Here is a 25395-nt window from a genome sequence, read left to right on the forward strand (position 1 = left end):
CCCCGCCGCCGCCTTAGCCGCGCCGCCCCGCGCCTAGCCGCCGCCGCCGCCCTTAGCCGCCGCCGCCCGGAGCCCGCCTCCCGAGGTACCCGCGCCTCTCTTTTTCTTCCCCGGTCCGGTTTTTCCTAAAAGAACCGTTCCGTTTTCTCTCCGTTTCTTTTTCTTTTCTTCCGGTTTTTGTTTCGGTTTTCTTCCGAAACCCTAGATCGGTTTTCCGTTTCTTTTTTGGTTTCTTTTCCGAAGACCCTAGATCGGTTTTCGTTCTTCTTTCGGACCGTCCGTCTCAACGAACGTGATCACCGATTCTTTCCCGGTTAACGACGTTCGTTCGTTTAACCGCTCTTCGTTTTCTTTTCGTCGGATTTATTCCGCGATCGTGATCTCAGATCCGATCTTCGTTCTAGTCTTTCTTCTCGCTCGTTTATCGGAATCAGGTGATTCAAGCGCCTGGAGTTTCGTTTCAAAACCGCCGTTCGGTCTAATCAACTTAAACAAGTTTTTGCCCCGGTAAAATTTGACCTAGTTTCAACTTGCTAGAACCGAGTTGTTTTCTTCCGCCGTTTGTTTTTCCGTCGTCTGTTCGGTTCTTTCTTTCTTTGCAACCGGAGTTCTTAAGTTGAACTTTCTGGTTCGTTCTCTTGTTCGAGCTTTACCTGTGCATTAGATGAGTACTTATTGTATGCTTGTTGTTTGTCTGCGATAGATCACCCGGATTGCGCCGCTTGTTACCTCGATTCCCTAGGTCTCGCGGATCATCAGCAAGGCAAGTAACACTTTGATCATACCTTTTCTACAACCCATGTTTTATTGCATTAGATCAATCCTCTCACATTTCATGATTAGGATCTAACTAAATTGTGGGATGGGAAGTAGATGAGGTAGTACCTATCACCTGTATTACTATGAAACCTTTGGGAGTTACTTCTACGTTTGCTTTTTATGCCGTGCTATGCTAGTAGACGTGGATTGGGTGAGTGATATCCATGACAGATGTGAGTATTGTTAATTAATGGTTTATCTAAGGTGGCAACTTAAACACACATCTGGGTGGATTGAGGCACCTGATGTCTATCAGGACTTGCCTGTTTTTATTTTGGACCGCCACCCAGGCTCAAAGGGATCATAAGATCTTTCATGCTAGAAACTTCCGTGTGCAGCCACAAGCCATTATGGGCTCTGGCATAGTTGACTAAGTTGTGCGAACTCTTACAGTGGTAGACTAGCAGATGTAGGGGATGTAGGTGTACCGGTCTACCCGATCGTAAGGTGCTAGCGCTTCTGAAAGGCTATGTCTCGGTCATCTGTTTCTCAAACACCATGTAGTGCGAGAAATCCAACGGAGGCGATCGAGTCTTGTGGGGAAAAGTGCGCAAACCTCTGCAGAGTGTACAAACTAATCATGATTAGCCGTGTCCCCGGTTATGGACAACTTGAGTATCTAGTACTTGAATATCATGTGAATCTCATCATGTTACTTCTATTGAATATTGTTGGGTTTAATGATGTTACTTAATTGGGATTGAGGATGCTGTCAACCATTCTCAATGTTCAACAACCACCATGATAGTAAATAAATTTATTCCTTTGCAGTAGGGAAAAACTGGCTTTACGCAAAAATTGTAACCATAGTGCTTTCCACCAGCCATATATGCATGTAGTATAGCTGTTTCATTCCATTACTCTCTATGTGTTACTTTGCCAGCATATTCCATGTGCTGACCCGTTTTCGGGGTGCAACTTTCATGTTGCAGACTTTTCAGACGACGAGTAAGGTGCTTTTAGGTCGTGGTTCTATACTCAGTGATGCCGTTGGAGTTGATGGACCCATTTATCTTCCGAGTCTTCCGCTGTTATCATTTTTAGATGGCCTTAAGCCATATTTATTGTAATAAGTTCTCTTTGAGACAACGATGTAATAAGTGTGTGATTGCCACTCTGCTATAAATCCTTCGATGTACTGTGTGGTGTCAGCATTACTGATCCAGGGATGACACCCGAGCACAGTAGACTTGATCCATTCGGGTCGGGTCGCCACAGAGATGGTATCAGAGCACATGCTGACTGTAGGACACGACCACTAAGTTAAAGCCATAGATTACCATTCTCTTCTCATTTTCTAACTCCTCATCTTTTCTACTCTTTTAGGATGACGCACGCGAAGATTAAGTACGCTCAACCGGATGAAGGCACACCATTTGGATTTCACCTGAAGGAAGTCACCAAGTACCTGAACATTGGATTACCAAGCTTCACGGGAACCTTCAACGCCACTCTGCCTGAAGAGGAGCGCTGGAAGATTGAAGCTCACGTTCCGGGAAGAACATTCGCGCCAATCACGAAGCCCATAGATAGTGTTTTCAATGCACCAACCTGGAGTCTGGGAAAGAGCATGGCAGCTCATATCACCATAGGACGCATTGGAGAAGTCTACCAAGAAGACCTCAAGGACACTATCTACCAGATTTGCGAACGCCGAGATGAACAATGGGAGTTAGTCAGCACCAAGAAGGATAGATCCATTGCATCATTCATCCAGGAGTTAAACCAGCACATTCGACGCCACGAGAACCAGATGTGCAATGATATGATAGAGTTGAAGAATGCGAAGGCAAGGATCATCGAGCTAGAAGGAGAACTGAAGTCTACACGCAAGGACTACATGGACGAGATCGTAGCTCTAGCAAGGCACAATGGCGATCTTAAGCAGGAGATTGAAGAACTCAAGAGGAAGTTAGCATCCACGGAGGAAGACAAGTACGTCGCATGTCCGGACAACTACATCATCATCGACGACACCGATTCGGATCCAAGTGAACCCGATTTTGAAGACGAAGCTGGAGCAGATATCATGGAGTCTTCCACCGGTTCAAATTTCTAGATGACCACCAGATAGTAGTAGTATTCCCCCATGTAAACATTAGTTCGAGCACTTTTGCGATAGTTTTAGATCATTTGTAAGCCCTTGTTTGATTGAATGAAGTGATTTTGTGTGCATTTGCTCATGTGCATTGGGGTAGTGTTTTCTCTTTAGACCTCACTCTATTCTCAATTCTCGTCTTTTCTAAACCCTCAGATGCCTCCGAGATGTGACAATGGATTCCCGCCGGAGCTCACTCAATTGATCCAGCAACAGAATCAATTGATGCAGATGTTAGTCCAGAACCAGCAGAACAACAACAACAACCCACCACCACCACCACCACCTGTTGACCACTTAGCCCGTTTCCTTAGGCTGAATCCGCCGGTGTTTTCCAGTAGCACCGAGCCAATAGTAGCAGACGATTGGCTCCGCAACATAGGAAGGGAGTTGACCACTGCAGGATGCACGGATGGTGAGAAAGTAAAGTTTGCCGCACATCATCTTGACAGACCCGCGGCAGCATGGTGGGAGAATTTCACGACCACTTACCCAGTTGACACTGTCACTTGGGATCAGTTTCAGCAAGCTTTCCGCACTGCTCATGTTTCAGCAGGAGCTATGGCCATAAAGAAGCGTGAGTTTCGCAACTTACGCCAAGGAGGAAGGACAGTTGGCCAGTACGTTGACGACTTCAGCAAGTTAGCACGTTATGCCCCAGATGACGTTGCTACGGATGCAGCTAAGCAGGAGAAGTTTCTGGAAGGATTGAATGATGAACTAAGCATGCAGTTGATGGTAGAAAGTTTCAACAACTACCAGGAGTTGGTAGATCGTGCCATCATGATTGAAGGGAAGCAACAGCAGATTGAGAACCGCAAGAGGAAGTATGGACAGGGGAAGTATAACTCTGGAGCCCAGCAGAAGCCCCGTTTTGCCCCTAAACCGGGATTTCAGTTTTAGCACACCCATGGAGGAGGTAGCTCGCACAACCATAATGGCCACAAGAATGGTAATGGGAATGGAGGAAGCAACGGCCAGAACCGGACCACCCCATCCACCCCAGCCAAAAAGGACTTGAGCCACGTCACTTGCTATAAGTGTTCGAAGCCAGGGCATTATGCAAATGAATGTCCTGAAGGCCAGAACGGAAATGGCAATGGAAGCTCTGGGAAGAAGCCGAACCCTTTCAATAGGGGACAGGTGAACCACGTTAATGTGGAGGAGGTTGAAGATCAGCCCGATGCAGTAATGGGTAAGTTTTTGGTTAAGTCATTTACTGCACTCGTTCTTTTTGATACTAGTGCATCGCATTCATACATATCAAGGGGATTTGTGGAAAAGTATAGCCTGCCCACTAGGATTCTTAAAACACCTATGCTAGTAAGCTCACCAGGAGCAGAGTACATGGCCAGACAAGGATGTTGTCAAGTGCCATTAAGTATAGGAAGGCATGTTTTCCCAACGGATTTAATTATTCTGGAATCCCAAGGTCTGGATGTGATTCTTGGTATGGATTGGCTGTCGATGTATGGAGGAAACATCGATTGCGCCAGTAAGACAATTTTGCTTACCACACCAGAAGGAAGAAGGATCAAGTATGTATCCCGGCATGTGCCAAACAGGACACAAGTAAATTCCTTATCAGGAGTTGTGCAGGAGGAAGTACCAGTGGTAAAGGATTTTCCTGATGTATTTCCTGAGGAATTACCAGGCATGCCACCGGATAGAGACATTGAGTTTTTGATTGAGTTATTGCCAGGTACAGGCCCAATATCGAAGCGACCGTACCGGATGCCAGCAAAGGATTTGGTGGAAATTAAGAATCAGATTAAGGAGTTATTGGATAAAGGTTACATTCGCCCAAGTTCTTTGCCTTGGGGATCACCCGTACTTCTAGTGGAAAAGAAGGATGGATCATTAAGGATGGTTGTAGATTATCGGGGATTGAATGAAGTAACCATCAAGAACAAGTACCCACTGCCAATGATCAACGATCTGTTTGATCGGTTGCAAGGAGCTAAAGTGTTTTCCAAGATCGATTTGCGATCAGGGTACCATCAATTGAAGATTCGAGAGCAGGACATACCTAAGATAGCATTCACCACAAGATATGGACTGTATGAGTATACCGTTATGTCATTTGGATTGCCTAACGCACCTGCCTATTTTATGAACCTGATGAACAAAGTGTTTATGGAGTTTTTGGATAAGTTTGTCGTAGTGTTCATTGATGACATCCTGGTTTATTCAAAGAATGAAGAGGAGCATAAGGAACATTTGCGTTTGGTTTTGGAGAAACTAAGGGAACATCAGTTATATGCCAAATTCAGCAAATGCGAGTTTTGGTTAAAGGAAGTTGGATTCCTCGGACACGTTATATCCGAAGAAGGTATAGCAGTTGACCCCACTAAGGTTGAGACCGTAACCGAATGGGAATCACCAACGACCGTTGGAGAGATCCGGAGTTTTCTTGGACTCGCAGGGTACTACCGGAGATTCATTGAGAACTTTTCAAAGATTGCAAAGCCTATGACGGAGTTGTTGAAGAAGGATACTAAGTTCAATTGGACTGAGGAGTGTGAGGCTAGTTTCCAGGAATTGAAGAAACGTTTGGTCACCTCACCAGTATTGATTTTGCCAGATCAGACCAAGGATTATGAGGTGTATTGCGATGCTTCACGTCGAGGACTTGGAGCAGTGCTTATGCAGGAAGGAAGAGTTGTTTCGTATGCTTCACGACAACTGAAGCCTCATGAGTTGAATTATGCCATGCATGATTTGGAGTTAGTAGCCATAGTGCATGCGTTGAAGACATGGAGACATTTCCTCATCGGAAATCATTGTGAGGTGTACACGGATCACAAGAGTTTGAAGTACATTTTCACTCAGAAGGAGTTGAACCTCAGACAGAGGAGATGGTTGGAGCTCATCAAGGATTATGATATGAGATTGCATTACCATCCCGGAAAAGCTAATGTAGTAGCTACTGCATTGAGCCGTAAGAGCCATGTCAATACTCTAATGACGGGGAAAACACCAAAGGAGTTAGCAGAAAACCTTCATGAGCTATGTTTGGAAATAGTTCCGAGAGGCTATGTAGCAGCATTGGAGATTCAGTCAACATTGATGAATAAGATCAGAGAAGCTCAGAAATCTGACAAGGAGATTGCTGCTATAAAAGAGAAATTAAGCAAAGGAAAAACAAAGGGATTTCGTGAGGATGAGCACGATACCTTATGGTTTGAGGACCGTGTTTACGTGCCCAATGACCCGGAGATCAGGAAGTTGATTCTGCAAGAGGCACATGATTCACCGTATTCGATTCACCCAGGAAATACCAAGATGTATTTGGATTTGAAGGAAACATTCAGGTGGACCGGAATGAAGAAGGATATTGCAGCATATGTAGCAGTTTGTGACGTATGTCAGAGAGTAAAGGCAGAACATCAGAAGCCAGCAGGATTGTTACAACCATTGCCGATACCCGAGTGGAAGTGGGATAAGATAGGCATGGATTTTATCACAGGACTACCCAGGACGAAAGCAGGCTATGACTCGATATGGGTAGTAGTTGATCGTTTGACAAAGGTAGCACATTTTATTCCAGTTAAGACCACTTACACCAGTGCTAAGTTGGCAAAGATATACATGCTAGGATCATTTGTTTGCATGGAGTTTCGAGGAGTATCGTATCAGATAGAGGAACCCAATTTACCTCAAAGTTTTGGAATCAGTTGCATGAAACTTTAGGAACCAGGCTAGAGTTCAGCACAGCTTTTCACCCGCAGACAGATGGACAGACCGAGAGAGTCAATCAGATTTTGGAAGATATGCTGAGAGCTTGTGCACTAGATTATGGATCTAGCTGGGACGATAACTTGCCGTATGCGGAGTTTCCCTATAACAACAGTTACCAAACCAGTTTGAAGATGGCACCTTTCGAAGCTTTATACGGAAGGAGGTGCAGGACACCGTTGTCATGGGACGAAGTTGGAGACCATCAATTCTTTGGACCAGATTTGATTAAGGAGTCTGAACGGAAAGTTAAGTTGATTCACGATAGGCTCAAGGTAGCCCAGTCCAGGCAGAAGAGCTACGCAGATTCTAAACGCAAGGAGACAGTTTACGAAACCGGAGACAGAGTTTATCTTCGAGTATCCCCACTTCGAGGAGTTAAGCGCTTTGGAGTTAAGGGATAGTTAGCACCGCGTTTCGTTGGACCGTATAAGATCTTGCAACGTATGGGAGAAGTCGCTTATAAGTTGGAATTACCAGAGGGACTGTCAGGAGTTCATGATGTATTCCATGTTTCTCAGCTGAAGAAATGTCATGCCGAGATGGCGGAGGTACCGCTAAGAGATACCGTGCCACTCGAAGCGATTCAGTTGAAGGACGACTTAACGTATGAGGAGAAGCCAGTCAAGATTCTCGATTATGCCAGCAGAGTTACCCGCAACAAGGTTATCAAGTTTTGCAAAGGTCAGTGGAACCACCACTCAGAGGATGAAGCCACCTGGGAGAGAGAAGAAGATTTGCTCAAGGACCACCCTCACCTATTTTCTAGCCAACCCGAATCTCGAGGGCGAGATTCATCTTAAGGGGGGTAGGTTTGTAACATCCCAAATTTGCAATTTGGAATGTTATACACTAGATCATCATGCATAACATATTTTTCTTGCATTTTGGTTGATCCTAGAAATTTCACGCAACTCAAGGACCTTCGGAGAGAGTTGGAGATTTCGATATTTTCATATTTGAGAGTTTTCTCGAATTTGAAAAGAGGATCATTTGATTTATTTATTTCATCTTCAATAATTTTTCCGATATCAAAAATATAAGAGAGGGAATAATATGACTTTCCCAAAATTGAGGAAAAATGAAGATTTAATAAATAGATCAAATTTTGTTTGCCGGAGTTTGTTTGCTTTTTATTTGGATAGGGAAAAATGCGCGTTTTCAAAAATTGCAATCTAGGTCCGGAGTAAAGTTCATTTTGTTCGACTCATTTTTAGGAGTCGGGGAAAATTTACGTTAGGAATTTTGGAGTTCGTTTAGTTTTCTTTTTCTTTGTTTTTCTACGCGCAAAACTATTTAGAAAAAAACTTCGCAGCGCCTTGGGCCAAGGCCCAGCCAGCAGGCCGGCCGGCCAGGCCCCAGCACCAGCCGCGCGCGCGCCAGGCGCCAGGCGCAGGCAGCCGCCGCCCCGCCCTAGGCCGAGTCCTAGGAGGACTCTAGGCCGGCGCCCCCCCTTGCCCCTTGCCCAAGCATCTACCCCTCCCCCTCCTAGTATATATACCCCTCTAACCCCCCCTCTCCTCACATCAAAACCCCAAGCCCCTCTCCTCTTAAGCCGCAGCAAGCAGCAGCGCGCAACCCCGCCGCCGCCTTAGCCGCGGCGCCCCGCGCCTAGCCGCCGCCCTTAGCCGTCGCCGCCCGGAGCCCGCCTCCCGAGGTACCCGCGCCTCTCTTTTTCTTCCCCAGTCCGGTTTTTCCTAAAAGAACCGTTCCGTTTTCTCTCTGTTTCTTTTTCTTTTCTTCCAGTTTTTGTTTCGGTTTTCTTCCGAAACCCTAGATCGGTTTTCCGTTTCTTTTTCGGTTTCTTTTCCGAAGACCCTAGATCGGTTTTCGTTCTTCTTTCGGACCGTTTGTCTCAACGAACGTGATCACCGATTCTTTCCCGGTTAACGACGTCCGTTCGTTTAACCGCTCTTCGTTTTCTTTTCGTCGGATTTATTCCGCGATCGTGATCTCAGATTCGATCTTCGTTATAGTCTTTCTTCTCGCTCGTTTATCGGAATCAGGTGATTCAAGCGCCTGGAGTTCCGTTTCGAAACCGCCGTTCCGTCTAATCAACTTAAACAAGTTTTTGCCCTGGTAAAATTTGACCTAGTTTCAACTTGCTAGAACCGAGTTGTTTTCTTCCGCCGTTTGTTTTTCCGTCGTCTGTTCGGTTCTTTCTTTCTTTGCAACCGGAGTTCTTAAGTTGAACTTTCTGGTTTGTTCTCTTGTTCGAGTTTTACCTGTGCATTAGATGAGTACTTATTGTATGCTTGTTGTTTGTCTGCGATAGATCACCCGGATTGCGCCGCTTGTTACCTCGATTCCCTAGGTCTCGCGGATCATCAGCAAGGCAAGTAACACTTTGATCATACCTTTTCTACAACCCATGTTTTATTGCATTAGATCAATCCTCTCACATTGCATGATTAGGATCTAATTAAATTGTGGGATGGGAAGTAGATGAGGTAGTACCTATCACCTGTATTACTATGAAACCTTTGGGAGTTACTTCTACGTTTGCTTTTTATGCCGTGCTATGCTAGTAGACGTGGATTGGGTGAGTGATATCCATGACAGATGTGAGTATTGTTAATCAATGGTTTATCTAAGGTGGCAACTTAAACACACATCTGGGTGGATTGAGGCACCTGATGTCTATCAGGACTTGCCTGTTTTTATTTTGGACCGCCACCCAGGCTCAAAGGGATCATAAGATCTTTCATGCTAGAAACTTCCGTGTGCAGCCACAAGCCATTATGGGCTCTGGCATAGTTGACTAAGTTGTGCGAACTCTTACAGTGGTAGACTAGCAGATGTAGGGGATGTAGGTGTACCGGTCTACCCGATTGTAAGGTGCTAGCGCTTCTTAAAGGCTATGTCTCGGTCATCTGTTTCTCAAACACCATGTAGTGCGAGAAATCCAACGGAGGCGATCGAGTCTTGTGGGGAAAAGTGCGCAAACCTCTGCAGAGTGTACAAACTAATCATGATTAGCCATGTCCCCGGTTATGGACAACTTGAGTATCTAGTACTTGAATATCATGTGAATCTCATCATGTTACTTCTATTGAATATTGTTGGGTTTAATGATGTTACTTAATTGGGATTGAGGATGCTGTACACCATTCTCAATGTTCAACAACCACCATGATAGTAAATAAATTTATTCCTTTGCAGTAGGGAAAAACTGGCTTTACGCAAAAACTATAACCATAGAGCTTTCCACCAGCCATATATGCATGTAGTATAGCTGTTTCATTCCATTACTCTCTATGTGTTAGTTTGCCAGCATATTCCATGTGCTGACCCGTTTTCGGGCTGTAACTTTCATGTTGCAGACTTTTCAGATGACGAGTAAGGTGCTTTTAGGTCGTGGTTCTATACTCAGTGATGCCGTTGGAGTTGATGGACCCATTTATCTTCCGAGTCTTCCGCTGTTATCATTTTTAGATGGCCTTAAGCCATATTTATTGTAATAAGTTCTCTTTGAGACAACGATGTAATAAGTGTGTGATTGCCACTCTGCTATAAATCCTTCGATGTACTGTCTGGTGTCAGCATTACTGATCCAGGGATGACACCCGAGCACAGTAGACTTGATCCATTCGGGTCGGGTCGCCACATCACCACACAAAGTATTTAAATCATGCACAACCCCGATGACAAGCCAAGCAATTGTTTCATACTTTTGGTGTTCTCAAACTTTGTCAATGTTCACGCAATATATGAGCGTGAGCCATGGACATAGCACTTTAGGTGGAATAGAATGGTGGTTGTGGAGGAGACAAAAAAGGGGGAAGATAGTCTCACATCAACTAGGCGTATGAACATGCTATGGAGATGCCCATCAATAGATATCAATGTGAGTTAGTAGGGATTTCCATGCAACGGATGCACTAGAGCTATAAGTATATGAAAGCTCAACAAAAATAACTAAGTGGGTGTGCATCCAACTCGCTTGCTCATGAAGACCTAAGGCATTTTGAGGAAGCCCATTATTGGAATATACAAGTCAAGTTCTATAATGAAAAATTCCCACTAGTATATGAAAGTGATAACATAGGAGACTCTCTATTATGAAGATCATGGTGCTACTTTGAAGCACAAGTGTGGTAAAAGGATAGTAGCATTCTCCCTTCTCTCTTTTTCTCTCATATTTTTTTATTTGGGCCTTTTCTCTTCTTCTTTTTTATGGCCTCTTTTTTTGCCCGGAGTTTCATCCCGACTTGTGGGGGAATCGTAGTCTCCATCATCCTTTCCTCACTTGGGACAATGCTCTAAAAATGATGATCATCACACTTTTATTTACTTACAACTCAACAATTACAACTCAATACTTAGAACAAAATATGACTCTATGTGAATGCCTCCGGCGGTGTACCGGGATATGCAATGAATCAAGAGTGACATGTAAATACAATGTCAACTACATGATCATGCAAAGCAATATGACAATGATGGAGCGTGTCATAGTAAATGGAACGGTGGAAAGTTGCATGGCAATATATCTCGGAATGGCTATGGAAATGCCATGATAGGTAGGTATGGTGGCTGTCGGGGGACTAATCCACGAACACCTATGGGACTGGCGGACCGAGTCCCTTTCGGTTCGGCAGGGGCGAGGGTCGCACGAAGGGCGGATCAAGGCGAAGCACACGAGCAGTTTACCCAGGTTCGGGCCGCACGGATGCGTAAAACCCTACTCCTGCTTTGTTGTTTCTATTGAGTTCTTGCTCGGGAGCGTGGAGTGCTACAGTACCCCCCAGCAGCTGACGAGACCGAGCGTGAGTGTTCCCCTTCCTTCCTCTACGTTGCGCATGGGCCTCCTTTTATATGCTCAAGGGGTCACCGACAGGTGGCAACGTAGAGAAGGGTAAAAATGGAAAGGTGCTGCGGTTGGTACAGCTACCTGCTACAGTGTATCATACCTAACCCTGACGGCAGGGGACAAGGGCATTAAATGCCCATCTGTGTCGCCTAAATAGTGCAAAAGGGACCGTCAGGGACGCCACCGCTCGCCACGATGGCGATCTTGTCAGCGCTGCTTGCCACCGCGCACCGCAGGCTGCACAGCCTCCCGCCACGTACGCCTGGACGGGTCCCAGAGCGACATGTTGGTGGATGTGCTGGAGCGCGGGCAGAGTGGTGGCTTGCCGCAGCAGGCGCCTTGCCGCGGTTGTTGTCTTGTCGCGCTCGGGAGCTTGTCGCTCACCGGGCCTTGCCGGGACGCGCGGCGCGTCGCGGCAAGCTCCTTGAGATGCCTTGGTTGGCCTTCCCGGCAAGCTCCTCTTGCCGGGGTCTTGAGGTGCCTTGGTTGGCCTTCCCGGCAAGCTCCTCTTGACGGGGTCTTGAAATGCCTTGGCTTGGATACTTTGTCCTTGAATGGCTCCAAAGGAACCATGGAGGACCTTGGCGGTCACCCGGCAAGCCTTGCCGCGGGATGCTGCGACTGCCCGTGCACAAGTTCGGGATACTAGGGTACCCCTACTCTAGTACACCTACAGGAGCCCCCGGGCCTGCGCCATACACGGTGCCGAGCGCTGTTGGGCCAGGCCCAAAACAGGGCACGGGCACGCGCGGCCTGGGTTACGCCGTATCTCTCTCCGTATCCACCGCGCCCTCCCCGAACGGCACGCGTCGAATGCGGCGTCGTGGGAGAGATCGTTGGTGGTTTCTTTATTCGGAAATGCGGAACGTCCGCCCCCTCCCTCTTTATAAGCAGGGGAAACAGGGGTAGTTCGTCCATTCGCCGGTTGCTGCTTGAATTCTCAGAAATCTCCGCCGTTCCCTCATCTTCCCAAAGCCGAAAGAGAGCAGCGCTCCGCCCTCATCGCCACCAGCACCACCAACGCCGTCAACCTCCTCCACCACTTCCGCCATGGCTCCAAAAGCCGACAAGGGGAAGGTTGTGAAGTCGACCGAGGCGCAGCGGCTTGCGGCGCTGCGAAAGGAGCGGGTAGTCTTCCCCCCCAAGCTCGCCGCGAGGGAGCTGAGGGAGAACTACTACCTCTTCTGGTCGACGGAGACGCGAGCGCATCCGCGCACGAAGGTACTTCCAGCCGCCGCTTGGAAGAGGGCTCCAAACGTATATCCTTTCTTCACCTTGTTCTTCTACTGCGGGCTCTGCCCGCCCTTTTCTAAGTTCTTCTGCGACATTATGAACACCTACGGGTTCCACGTCCTTGATTTCACCCCCTATGCTGTTCTGACCATGGCAGTTTTCGCACATCTCTACGAAAACTTCGTCGGAGTCCATCCCAATGTAGCCCTCTTTCGCCACTTCTTTATGCCCTGAGTAGAGAGAGGAGAGCCTTTATCCGGCGGAATCGCCTGGATCTCAAGGGCCGGCAAGAAGGAAACTTATCTGGAGGGAGAGTTCCGCGGCAAGTGGGAGGAATGGAGAGCAGACTGGTGTTGGATTGACGAGGAGAACCCGCAGCCGTTTACCGCCCGGCGCCAAACCCCAGTAGCACGCGGCAGCGATTGGAGTGACGTGGCCCCGGAAGACGATAGGCTGAAGATTGCCATCACCCGGATCCTGCGCCTCAGGCTTGCCGGGCTCACTGTAGGCGCTGTTGGCGCAGATTTTCTTCGTCGCCGCATCGCCCCCCTGCAGGAACGGGGGAGACCCGCCTGGGAATTCAAGAATGCGGCGGACATCATGAGGCTGTGTCCGGGCCTCAACTTCAACTTCACTGTTCTGGAGCTTAACGCGATGCTCCAGGAGCTGTTCAAGTACGACCCTCAACACCCCGAAGTGTTCAGGTTGCCGGGGGTGTCATTCTGCTGTGCAACAACTCCGCGCTCGACCGCATCCGTGCAATGATGCCGCTGTGCGACTCGCATGGAATTGTCCCAACTTGGCAAGAGCCTGCGGACGATGTCGTGCAGCAATTCTTCGATGGCTTGGTAGAAGTGCCGATCCGCTCCGACGAGAAGGATAGCCTCACCCGCGGCACCACCGATGCGGAGATGACACGCATCGCCACTAGGCTGGAAGAGGCGGCGGCAGCCGCAGCCGTGGGCGAATTTGGATTCACCGTGGAGGAGGCAGAGGCAGCAGAGGCGGCAAGCCGTGCCGAGCTAGGGGAGCCCGCCGGCGAGAAAAAGCTTGCCGGGCATGACGTCGAGTCGAGCGAGCCCGCCAAGGATACGAGCGGCTCGCTAGAAATGAACTCCTCTTCCTCCTCATCTTCAGGCAGCTCGCCGCAAGCAGAGCCTCCATCCCCACCAAGAAGGCGTCTCCGCAAGGCCGGTGACGTAGCGGAGCGGCAGGCGAGTCAACAGTCGCCGCGCCGCGTGAAACGGTCCACCGTGGCAAGCAATGTTGCCGCGGGAGCACCTCACGCTGCGACGGCAACTGGAGCGGGGCCCTCCCAGACCACCGCTTCTACTCCTGCCGCTTCTCACGCCGCGACGGCAGCCGGAGCGGGGTCGTCTCAGACCACCGCCACTGTTCCCGCCAAGCGGCCAAGGGAAACCACTCCTCCGCCTCCTCGTGCCAGACGTGAGCCGGATTTTGACTTCTCCGCGTTCAGCTCCGACGAGGAAGAAGAAGAAGAGTAAGATTCTCTTGTTGTACTTGTAGTTCTTCAATCCTTGCTGTTTTATCTTGTATCTCATTTGCTTTACTCTGAACTTGTTCCTCTTTAGGACTCTGGCCCAGAGAGCAGCAAAGAGAGCCAAGGTCCCGGTGATTGTCATCAAGGACGAACCTACTGCGACAGCAGGGGGTGCACCCGAGACAACCTTGCCGGACCCGGCAACTTTTCTCCAGAGCAGCCCCCAGCGTAAGTATATGGTTCGCTTTCCGCTGTGAGGTGCGCATGGATACTTTGTCTTTGCTGATATCTGACTGCTGGTTTGTGTAGGAGCAGAGCAGCCCCACCAGGAGCCAAGGGAGAGTCCTCCGGCAAGGGAGAGCTTTTCGGTGAGGGAGAAGTCTCCGGCAAGGGAGAGTTCTCCGGCAAGGGACAGCACCAGGGCCCCCCGACGGCGGAGACCATGACTGCAGAACCTGGTACAGGTAATCCTTTCGCTTCAAAACTTCCCCTGGGTTCTTCTTCTTTTGATCTTCTTCTTGTTGAATATTTGCTTGACTCTTCTCCCTTTTCCGGCCGTCAGACCCATCCGCTGCGGAGCAGATGGAGACCGAGGTTGCCGCCGACGACGCCGCTGCCACCGAGGGAGCAGCTGGTGCTGACGATCCCGCCGGCGCAAAGGCCGCCAAAGCTGCCGCCGCAGCAGCTGGCGAGGGGTCTGGCGATCGTACTGACGGCCCTGAGGTCGCAGGAGCGCCAGGCGCTACGCCGACCGCCGACCCGTCCGCCGCTGCCGCAGTGCCAGGCTCCGAAGAGCCCCAGCCAGGCGTCTACTTGAAGGCCGGCGATGGCGTCTTCATCAACCTCCCCTGGGCGTCAAGCTCCAGGGCGCCGGTTGAGGGAGAGATCTTCGACGGGGAGGTGCTTGCCTCCGCTGGGCTGATGCTGGTTGACGCGCCGAGCAGCAGCAACAACGAGACTGAGGAGGAGCGGCTGCTGCGGAAGTTGTTGTCGCTCTACCGTGCGCGGCAAGCCAAGCTGGAATCCCGCGAGGCGCTTGTCACGAAGGCGGGAGCAGACATCGAGAAGCGCGCAGAGGAGCTCCGGGGTCTCCACCAGGAAGCTCTCCGGTCCCTGGCGGAGGAGCGGGAGCAACTCGCCGGAGAGCAGAAGGCCTTCTTCCTTGAGAGGGCCGAAGTTGAAGAGCAACGGCGGCTTGCCGCTGAGAAGCTGTTTGCGCAGGAAGGCGAGCTGGCGCAGCGGAAGGTCAACCTTGACGCCCACGAGGAGGAGCTTGCCGCGCGCGAGCGAACATTCAGCGGAGCCCTCAAGCAAGCAGAGGATTCTGCCGCAGCCGCCGAGGCCGCCAAGAAGGAGCTGGAGACGAAGGTGGCGCAGCTGGAGGCCGATCTTGCCGAGAAGGGCAAAGAGCTCAGTGCCGCCAAGGACTCCAACGCGGATCTTGAGTTGAAGCTGACCACTTTGACCAAGACGCTGGACGGCGCCAAGGAGCAGGAGGTGGCCTTGAAGGAGGAGATCAAGGCCGACAAGGCGCTGCTGGAGAGTGCTGCCGCCTCCCAGAATGCTTTCAGGGAGAATGTGGAGCACTGGACGGAGAGTCTCGTGAGTGCTGCCGCAGATGTTGACAGGGAGCTGGCGCAGCTGGGGGTGGAGGATCTCGGGTATCCCTCTGATGAGAACCTCCAACCCAGCGCCAAGCTCACCTTGTTCTTCAAAGGCGTGGCGACGGCCCTCCAGCGACTCCGGGGGAGGATCCCAAAGCAGCTGGCCGACGAGTCACGCAAGATCTGCACGGGAGCTCTTCAAAAAGTGTTGGTGAAGGTGGCCTTCCACAACCCGGGCTTCAACCTCACCAACGTCCTCAAGACCCTGCCGCCGGATGCTGATCTGGAGGCGCTCAAGACCCTTGTCGCACCCATTGTGGACAAGGTGAGCGGGATCAAGAGGATTGAGGGCGCTCGCGTAGACTAGGCCGCCCGTTATCTTCTTTTCTTGTCGCTGCTGGTCATGTTACGAGAACAATCTGTTAGAGCTGCGACAAGCTTCCTTGTAATATAACTCTATTCCGAGTAATGATTGCAATGTTATTCCCTTTACTTGATTCCTCCCTTTGTATGTTTTTGCCCTACGCTTTTAGGGAACTTGCCGGTGCGGGCACCTTAGCCGCGAGCGCTGAGTGCGGAACGTCAGCAGCCTGCTGGCGGTGCCGTTACCGACAAGAAACCTTGTCGCAGCTAGTCGCAGCTCACTTAAGTTGTTGAGTGGACTCGAAACAAAGTAAGGGCGCAACTAGCTACGAGTTGGTTCCTCCGCGCACAGGTTTTCCATACAAAGTGCGGTCGTTCAAGGGAGATAACTTAAAAATTTTAAAAATCTGATTGCTCAAACTTTGGCAACTTATCTTTTCTGTTGTTTGCTTCCCGGTAGGGCGAAATTCTTCTTGAACGTCGCCTGGTCCATACCATTATCTTCTCCTTTCCCCCCGGCAAACTTGTGGGCGAGGGAACTTTCCTTTCCTTGAGAAAAAAGAAAGAAGAGAAAATAAAGATATGGAGCCTTACGGCTCATTATTGCTTACCGGGGAGTAGGTGCTGCACAAAGTGTCAGATAACACATGCAAAAAATAGAAAGCATGAAATTGACAAGATGTGCGGAGCACATGAGCTTTACTTATGCACGGGATCTGCGCCCGGCTTTGTACAAAGGATTACATGCAACAGCGGCAAGACTTGTACAAAAGGTGGTTGCCGGAGGTTCCAGCAACCGCGCCTTACGGGTAAAACTTACGAAGATGCTCGATGTTCCAGGAATTGCTCACCGGAATGCTATCTTCGGTCTCAAGGCGGACAACGCCAGGCCTAGTGACTCGTTTCACCCGGTAAGGGCCTTCCCACTTCGGCGTCAACTTGTTGGAATTCTTGGCGGACTGAACGCGCCGAAGAACAAGGTCGCCTTCCTCGATACTTCTGGCGTTAACTTTGCAGCTATGGTAGCGGCGCAAAGCTTGCTGGTAGCGAGCAGCTCGTACAGCAGCCTGAAGACGGTCTTCCTCAAGGAGCAGCGCGTCATCTTGTCGCAGCTGCTCTTGCTCAAGCTCATCATAAGCGAGCACTCGAGGTGAGCCGTATACGAGTTCCGTGGGGAGAACTGCCTCTGCTCCATAGACTAGAGCGAAAGGTGTCTGGCCAGTGGCTCGATTTGGCGTCGTCCTGATCGACCAAAGAACCACCGGCAGCTCCTCGATCCAGTTTCTTCCGCACTTGTGCAGCCTGTCGAAAGTCCTGGTCTTGAGCCCACGCAGCACTTCAGCATTTGCCCTCTCCGCTTGACCGTTGCTTCTCGAGTGAGCAACAGAAGCGAAGCAGACCTTGGCGCCAAGATCTTGGACGTACTGCATGAAGGTGCGGCTCGTGAATTGCGTACCGTTGTCGGTGATTATCCTGTTAGGGATCCCGAAACGGTAAACAATCGACCTGAAGAACTTGACTGCTGACTGTGCTGTCACCTTCCTCACAGCTTCCACTTCCGGCCACTTTGTGAACTTGTCGATTGCAACGTACAAGTACTCAAAGCCCCCGACTGCTCGGGGAAAGGGGCCGAGGATGTCGAGCCCCCAGACCGAAAATGGCCAGGATAAAGGGATCGTCTGGAGAGCTTGAGCTGGTTGGTGTATCTGCTTGGAATGGAACTGGCACGCTTCACACTTGGTTACTTGTGCAGTTGCATCCTGGAGGGCTGTCGGCCAAAAGAAACCTTGCCGGAATGCTTTGCCGACAAGTGCTCTTGCGCCAATGTGGTGACCACATATGCCTCCATGTATCTCTGCCAACAGCTTTTGTCCGTCTTCCCGGTGAATACACTTCAATTTCACACCGTTGAGTCTTCTTCTGTACAACTCATTGTCGACGAACTGGTACATACTTGATTGCCGGGCTACTCTTTCCGCTTCTTCTTGCTCTTCGGGAAGTTCTCCTGCCTGAAGGAAACGGACAATCTGATGTGCCCATGCTGGAGCTTGTGGCTCGACAACAAGGACTAAAGGCAAATCTGCTGCTGCGGGAACATCCGCTTCTACGTCGAGAACCTGCGACTCTGCCGGAGCTTGACGTTCCCCGGCAAGCTTGCCGGAGCAAAACTTGTCGGGAGCTTCTGCTTCAATGGAACAAACCCTAGGGCTTGCCGGAGCATATTGCTCCTCAACGCTCTTGGCGTTGATCTTGGGGACCTTCTTGGTGGCGGCTTCGGGAAGCTCTGCCGGAAAATAGTCACCAGAAATCAACTTTCTCTTCTTGCTCTATCCAGTTGATGGTGTTACAGACGGTTGAGTCAGCTTGAGCACAAAGATCCCTGGTTCCACAGGTAACTTAAGTGCGGCGCACTTTGACAGGCCATCGGTGATGGCGTTCTGAGCTCTTGGAACATGCTCCATCTGTAGGCCGTCAAAGTGCTCTTCTAGCTTTATCACTTCCTCGACGTAAGCTTCCATCAACGGACTCTGATAGCTCTTGTTCACCTGGCGGACGACAAGCTGCGAGTCACCCCTGACAATGAGCTTCTTGATCCCAAGGTCTGCTGCGATCCTGAGACCGGCAAGCAAGCCTTCATACTCTGCAGTATTGTTTGTTGCTTGCTCCTTGGGAAAGTGCATCTGGACTACGTACTTGAGGTGCTCTCCGGTGGGTGCGACAAGCAGCACGCCAGCGCCGGCGCCTTGCAGCGAAAAGGCACCATCAAAGTACATCAGCCACTCTTTGCTTGCTTCCTTGACGGGGATGCTTGTTTCTAGAATTTCTTCATCTGGCGTTGGCGTCCATTCTGCTATGAATTCTGCCAATGCTCTGCTTTGGATAGTTGAAGTACTCTCAAACTTGAGGCCAAAGCTTGACAGTTCCAGTGCCCACTCAACAATCCTGCCTGTCGCTTCTGGGTTCTGTAGTATCCTCTTCAGCAAAAAGCGAGTGACAACTGTGATCTCGTGTGCTTGGAAGTAATGGCGCAGCTTTCTCGAGGCCACGAGAAGGCCGAAAAGCAATTTTTGCACGCCAGAGTACCTTGACCTAGCCCCCTGCAGAAGGGAACTGACAAAGTAAACTGGGCGCTGCACCATTTTCTTCTGTATCTCCTCGCGTGTCTGCGCAGATCCATCCTTGTCGGGACCAGAGCTTGTCGGGGAAGCCCCCTGCTTGTCACTGGATGTGCCTGCCGTGGTTGCTGGCTTGTCATCTGCCTCCCTCTCTGCTACTAACGCAGCACTAACCACTTGATTGGTTGCTGCTATATACAGCAGCAACCTCTCTTGTGGTTTAGGTGCGACAAGTATTGGAGGGGAGGACAGGTATTTCTTCAAGTCTTGCAGCGCAGCCTCCGCTTCCGGAGTCCATTTCACTGGACCTGCCTTTTTCAATAATTTGAAAAATGGCAGGGCGCGCTCAGCAGACCTAGAGATAAACCTGCTGAGAGCAGCCACGCAACCGGCAAGTCTTTGTACATCCTTGACGCGCTTTGGTGCTTCAATCTGCTCAATGGCCTTGATCTTGTCGGGATTGGCTTCAATTCCCCGCTGAGATACGAAGAACCCGAGAAGCTTGCCGGAGGGGACTCCAAACACACACTTCTCGGGGTTGAGCTTGAGGCTGATCTTGCGCAGATTTGCAAAGGTCTCGTCTAAATCTTGAATCAGAGTTGCCTTGTCCTTGCTCTTGACCACTATGTCATCCATGTAGGCTTCCACATTTCTGTGTATTTGTGGCTCAAGAGCGACATGGACTACTCATGCAAATGTTGAACCAGCATTTTTTAAACCGAAAGGCATCCGTATGAAACAGTACGTGCCACATGGAGTAATAAATGCAGTCTTCTCCTCATCCTCTTCTGCCATGAAGATCTGATGGTATCCTGAGTATGCGTCAAGAAATGAAAGCAAGTCACATCCGGCCGTGGAGTCGACAATCTGGTCAATGCGCGGCAAAGGAAATGGGTCTTTGGGACAAGCTTTGTTAACATCGGTAAAGTCGGTACAAAGTCTCCATTTCCCGTTTGCCTTGAGCACGACTACAGGATTGGCCAACCACGTAGGATGGAGCACTCCTCTGACAAGGCCTGCTGCTTCCAACTTCTTGATCTCTTCTGCGATGAATTCTTGGCGCTCCACTGCTTGCTTCCTGACCTTCTTCTTGACGGGCCGCGCATGAGGGCAAACGGCAAGATGGTGCTCAATTACTTTCCTGGGAACACCAGGGATGTTAGACGGTTGCCACGCAAACACGTCGACGTTCGCCCGCAGGAAAGCAATGAGCGTGCTTTCCTATTTAGGGTCGAGAGTGGCACTGATGGTGAAGGTACCACCAGTGCCGTCCTCCTTAGCGGACACCTTCTTTGTCTCTGGCGGAGCTGCCATTGTCTTCTTACACTTGCCGGTGGAGCTCGATGGTGCGTCCTCGACGGCAGCGCAGCACTCCGAAGAGGTGCGCTTGCCGGAGTGGGCATCAGAACTCTTGCCGGACTTGGTCTTCTTCTTCCCCCCGGGAGCTTCAATGGCAAGTGACTTGCGATCTGTTGCGGCTGCCGCTTCCCGGTAGATCTTGTCGGCGCAGATAAGAGCATCCTTCTTGTCGCCAGGGACAGAGATGACGCTTATCGGGCCTGGCATCTTCAGCATGTTGTATGCGTAGTGAGAGGCTGCCATGAACTTGGCGAGTGCTGGACGGCCGATTATCCCATTGTAAGGCAATGGAAAATCGTGTAGGATCGAAAGTATGTCTAGAGGGGGGGTGATTAGACTACTTGACCAAATAAAAACTTAACCTTTTCCCAATTTTAGTTCTTGGCAGATTTTAGCTAATTTAGGACAAGTCAAGCAATCATCACATAATTCAAGCAAGCATGCAAAGAGTTTATTGGCAGCGGAAAGTAAAGCATGCAACTTGCGAGAATGTAAAGGGAAGGGTTTGGAGAATTCAAACGCTATTGGAGACACGGCTGTTTTTCCCGTGGTTCAGATAGGTGGTTCTATCCTACATCCACGTTGATGGAGACTTCAACCCACGAAGGGTAACGGTTGCGCGAGTCCACACAGGGCTTCACCCAAGGGCAACGGTCGCGCGAGTCCACACAGGGCTCCACCCACGAAGGGTCCACGAAGAAGCAACCACCCACAAAGGGTCCACGAAGAAGCAACCTTGTCTATCCCACCATGGCCATCGCCCACGAAGGACTTGCCTCACTAGCGGTAGATCTTCACGAAGTAGGCGATCTCCTTGCCCTTACAAACTCCTTGGTTCAACTCCACAATCTTGTCGGAGGCTCCCAAGTGACACCTAGCCAATCTAGGAGACACCACTCTCCAAGAAGTAACAAATGGTGTGTAGGTAATGAACTCCTTGCTCTTGTGCTTCAAATGATAGTCTCCCCAACACTCAACTCTCTCTCATAGGATTTGGATTTGGTGGAAAGAAGATTTGAGTGGAAAGCAACTTGGGAAGGCTAGAGATCAAGATTCATATGGTAGGAATGGAATGTCTTGGTCTCAACACATGAGTAGGTGGTTCTCTCTCAGAACAAATGAGTTGGAATGATGTGTGTGTTCTGATGGCTCTCTCACAAAATGAGAAAGAGGTGGAGGGGTATAAATAGCCTCCACACAAAATCCAACCGTTACACACAATTTACCAATCTCGGTGGGACCGAATCAGAAAACTCGGTCTGAGCGAAATAGTAAACCTAGTGACCGTTAGGAATTTCGGTGGGACTCACATGCAACTCGGTAGGACCGATTCAGTTAGGGTTTGGGCATAACGTAATCTCAGTGAGACCGATTACACAAACTCGATGAGACCGAATTTGGTAATTAGCTAACCAGAGAGTTGGTCAGGCAAACTCGGTGGGACCGATTTGCTCTTTCGGTGAGACCGAGTGGAACTCGGTGAGACCGAAAAGTTACAAAGGGGAAACACTAAGTTTACATTGCAATCTCGGTGGGACCGATTCGCTCTTTCGGTGGGACCGAAAAGTTACGAAAGGGAAACAGAGAGTCTGCAACCTCATCTCGGTGGGACCGAGATCCTTATCGGTAGAACCGAATTGCTAGGGTTTGGCAGTGGCTAATGACAAGTGAAACTCGGTGGCGCCGGATAGGAAGAATCAGTAGGACCGAGTTTGGCTTAGGGTTTAGGTCATATGTGGATATGGGAAAGTAGTTGAGGGTTTTGGAGCATATCACTAAGCACATGAAGCAAGAGGCTCATTAAGAAACACCTCATCCCTCCTTAATAGTATTGGCTTTTCCTATGGACTCAATGTGATCTTGGATCACTAAAATATAAAATGAAGAGTCTTGAGCTTTTGAGCTTGAGCCAATCCATTGTCCTTAGCATTTTGAGGGTTCCACTTTCACATCCATGCCATGCCAATCATTGAGCTTTCCTGAAATAATTATCTTGGAATAGTATTAGCTCAATGAGCTATATGTTGTTATGAATTACCAAAACCACCTAGGGATAGTTGCACTTTCAATCTCCCCCTTTTTGGTAATTGATGACAACATATAGATCAAAGCTTCGACAAAAGATAATAAGCATGAAATATATCGTCACTTTGAGAAGTATGTGATAAGTAAGAGCTCCCCCTAAATTTGTGCATATTTAAAATTTGCTTTGGACTGCAAATGCACAAAGAGTTAGAGTCATGGGTTACTCTTCCATGTCACATACATCTTGGTGGAGCGCTCAAAAATGATAAGAATGAAATACATGCACTCATCACCAAGAATAGTGAATGATCACAAACGATAGATAGAATGATAATATTTAAGCAAGCATTAAGCAAACATTAAGTGTAGCTTATGATCAAACACATGATCATCGATGTCTCACAGGCATAAGGACGTAGTATCTCACACACAAGCAAACAAAGTTCGAAAAACAACCAAATAAAGCAAGAGAGAAAAGCAACACTCTCTCTCTCGAAGCCTATGATCTATACATCTTCTCCCCCTTTGGCAACAAGTTACCAAAAAGTTCCTAGAAAATGCATAGCACTAGATCGACGCTCAGGCTTGATCTTCAGGTGGTGGTGGAGTCCGGATCACTCCAAGGACGAAGCCTTCGGTAGACATGGTCGGAGTGGAAGCTGAAGTGGATGCTGGAGCTGGTGGAACTGAGGCTGTGGCTGGTGCAGACGATGTAGCTCTGGTGTCAGCAACTGGCAGTGCAGACGACCTCGGACCTCGTGGCACCCTCGCAAACGCATGAGTCGTGGTCCTGCCTCTCCTCTCATTCATGTCCTCCTGGAGCTGCTCCACTGCAGACTGAACTTCTGTTACCTTGATGTCCAAGTCATAGAACCTCTATTCCATGATCCTCTCTACACTCGCCTGGTTCTGAGTCAGGGTGGCTATACTCGGCTCAATCCGCCGGGTGGACGCAATCAAGTAACTGAGCTGCTCTTGTTTGGTCTTCAAGAAATAATCAGATGCCTCCTCTTGAGTAGGCATCCTGGAAGCTTTCTCCTTCTTCGCCTTCTCCTTTTGAGCTTGTGCATGGGCAAATGATGGTTCATTCTCAGTCATAACAACTTCATTGTTCTTGAAATCTGGACGGATGGGCAGGTGTTCCTTATCCAACAAATATACGCCTGTGCCCATCTTGGAGTTGATGAGCTCCTGAATCTGAGGGGCATATCCACAGCTCCTCTTCTGATCTGCCGCGGTCCTTTTGATCGTTTCCACTATGAGGCTCATGACTTTGAATTTTTGAGGCACGTCAAAAACATGAAGCAAATTGTTCGCGTGACCTCTGATCATCTTGTGATCTCCAGACTTGGGCAGAAGGGTGTGCCTAAGGATCCAGTTGATCGTAGGCAATCCTGATAGCAGATAATGCACTGAGCCAAACTTGAATGTGTCAAGTGCTTCATTCGGAATCTCCTTGTACATGTTGGACATGGAGTTGTGGTCCATCTTTTTCTTGCCATAAATGTCAAGGTCATCTGCTTGCTCCTCTGGGGCATTGATCAGCTTCGCCCATTCCTCAACAGTAGAGTGGTACCTCGTACCCTCAGACATCCATGTAATCCTCCCATCTGGATAAAAGTGAGCTGTGGAGTAGAACTGCATGATGAGTTCCTCGTTCCACTTTGTGAGCTTCTGCCCAACAAAGTCCTCTACTCCACATGCCTTGAAGCTGTCTTGAACTCCTGGGTAGTACTCTTCATTATCCTTGATATAGGTCCAGTCGACCCATCTCATGTCACATACAATTGGCTTCTTGTCAAGTAGCACTGTCTCATACAAATCCTGTTGCTCCTTGGTATGAAACCTGTAGTCCACTGCAGTCCTTCTCCTAGAAGCATATGGATTTGCTTCTCTCCATTTCCTGAGCCCTGAGTCTCTCCTGAGCTTCATATCCTCAGCCACAGGATGAGCATCGTTCTGGTCTGGGATCTTGGGCTTGAGCTTCCGAAGGACACTCTCTTCCTCTTCCTCTGCAACAGTCTCAGGCACTGGGGCCTTGTTCTTCTCAGTGGCTGGGATGTTTCTTCTGTTTCTCTTTGGTGCACTCTTAGGCTTAGATGCAGCCTTAGCTGCTTCCTTGGGTTTGGATGCAGCTCCCCCTGACCTTATGGCATCTCCCATAAGTTTTGCTGCCTTGGGCGCTGGTGCAGCTGCCTCTTCTTCCTCCTCCTCTTCTACCATGATGGAGGCCTTCCCAAGGACTCTAGCCACAGTCTTCTTCACTCTTTCTTTCCTCTTCTTGCCCTCAGCTGCAACGGGCTCAATGGGAGCAGGCTTCTCAGTTGAGGCTCTAGCCTTTGACATGGGCTGCCTGCCTGCTGGCCTTTTGATTTTTAGGCCTGGCTTTGAGCCTTGAGCTGGCTCAACTCTCTTGGAAGTGGCCTCTTCCTCTGCCACATAGTCCTCATCTTCAGAATCTGAGGTTTTCTTCTTCCTTTGTCTCGTGGCAGCTTTAGGCAGGTTGCTGGGTGTGTTCCTGCTGCCATCATCTGAGGAACTTGAGGGGCTAGTGCCCTCACTCAGCTGCACTTGCTGCTCTGACAAGTTTTGGCTGTCACTCTGGTCTGACATGTTGCAAACTGACTGCTGACCCTGTGAATAGATTATAGAGGAGATAGAGTGGATGAGCATCACAAAATGCAGAGATTTTTGCAAAAAGAATGATCCAAAAACTTAGTTTTAGT

Source organism: Triticum urartu, chromosome 1A (genome assembly GCF_056163025.1).
Source record: "Triticum urartu cultivar PI428250 chromosome 1A, HENAU_Tu73, whole genome shotgun sequence".
Classification (NCBI taxonomy): Eukaryota; Viridiplantae; Streptophyta; class Magnoliopsida; order Poales; family Poaceae; genus Triticum; species Triticum urartu.